This window comes from Vicugna pacos, chromosome 10 (genome assembly GCF_048564905.1).
Source record: "Vicugna pacos chromosome 10, VicPac4, whole genome shotgun sequence".
Classification (NCBI taxonomy): Eukaryota; Metazoa; Chordata; class Mammalia; order Artiodactyla; family Camelidae; genus Vicugna; species Vicugna pacos.
Genome location: NC_132996.1, coordinates 19,750,476 through 19,751,779, shown reverse-complemented (window position 1 = coordinate 19,751,779; position 1,304 = coordinate 19,750,476). Strand labels below are relative to the sequence as shown.

The following is a 1,304-nucleotide window of genomic DNA, read 5'->3' as shown; positions in this document are numbered from 1 at the left end:
TATAGAATAGTCGGAGTCCCTGCTCTCAAGCAATCCAGAGACAGCCATGGGAACTCAAAAATACAATGTGGAATGGCAGGTGAGGGCATTCAGCGGGTCACAAACTCCAAGTGCATCAGAATCAACCGGAGAGCTTGTTAAAACACTTGGGCTCCATTCTCAAAATTTCCAATTCGTTAGCTCTGGAGTGAGCTCCAAATTTTGCATTTTTAACAAGTTTCCTGGTGATTCCGATGCTGCTGGTTGGGATCATACAAGGAGAATCATAACCCTAAAGGATTATATTAGTGCTGCATTGGCAAAGCTGCCCACTGAGAAGGAACTGTCCTCAGGCGGTGGAGGCTTCTCTGAATCATGAGTCAGGAAAAGGAAGGGAGCCAGAGAGCCTCCTCTGCAGTACGCTACCCGTCCCTCCCCAAGGATTTTCTCTCCTATCATATTGATCTTAAAAGGTGTTTGTTGCATTAGTTTGAAAACAGATAAGTGTTTCTATACCATAAAAAATAAACAATGGAGGAGCCGGGGTGCCGGAGGTTCTGCTTCGCGACCCTCAGCACCCCTGCGAACGTGGCGCTGCTGGCGGCGCGGAGCGAGCGGGCCACGGTCTCCGCGCCCGCCGCACCCTGCCTGCCCCGGCGCTGGGGGCTGCGGCCGGCGCCATCTGGACGCTGCGCACGGGCCCGGCTCTGCTCTCCCGTCTCTGTTGTCTCACAGACAAAGACGAATGGATAAGGACAGAAAACGGTGTTGGAACAGTGGGAATCAGCAATTTTGCACAGGAAGCTTTGGGAGATGTTGTTTACTGTAGTCTGCCTGAAGTTGAGGCAAAATTGAACAAACAAGAGGAGTTTGGTGCTTTGGAAAGTGTGAAAGCTGCTGGTGAACTCTATTCTCCTCTATCAGGAGAAGTTACTTAAATCAGTGAAGCTCTAGCAGAAAATCCAGGACTTGCCAACAAATCTTGTTATGAAGATGGTTGGCTGATCAAGATGACTCAGTAACCCTTCAGAACTAAATGAACCAGTGAGTGAAGACGCATATGAGAAATGCATAAAATCTATTGAAGAGTGAAAATGGAACCCTTAAATAAACTAGTCTGAGACAACTTAATCTAGCATAATTGTCTTAAATTAGTGGTAGAAAAATTTTTTAAAGGAGCTTTTAGTAAAAGAAACTACTTGCAACAATGTTACCAGAAGAAAAATATCCCTTAACTTACTAATGGCTTTAGATAAATACTATGCATCTTTGTCACAGCACCCTGTGATTTTTAAGCTAAGCTCCATTTATAATATTCAGAGTTC

The 1,304-nt window shown here is 45.6% G+C and overlaps 1 pseudogene; it reads left to right on the top strand.

Annotated features, from left to right (window-relative positions):
• Window positions 1–510: 510 nt before the first annotated feature.
• LOC102534376 (glycine cleavage system H protein, mitochondrial-like) lies at window positions 511–1,071 on the top strand (annotated as a pseudogene).
• The last annotated feature ends 233 nt before the right edge of the window (window positions 1,072–1,304 follow it).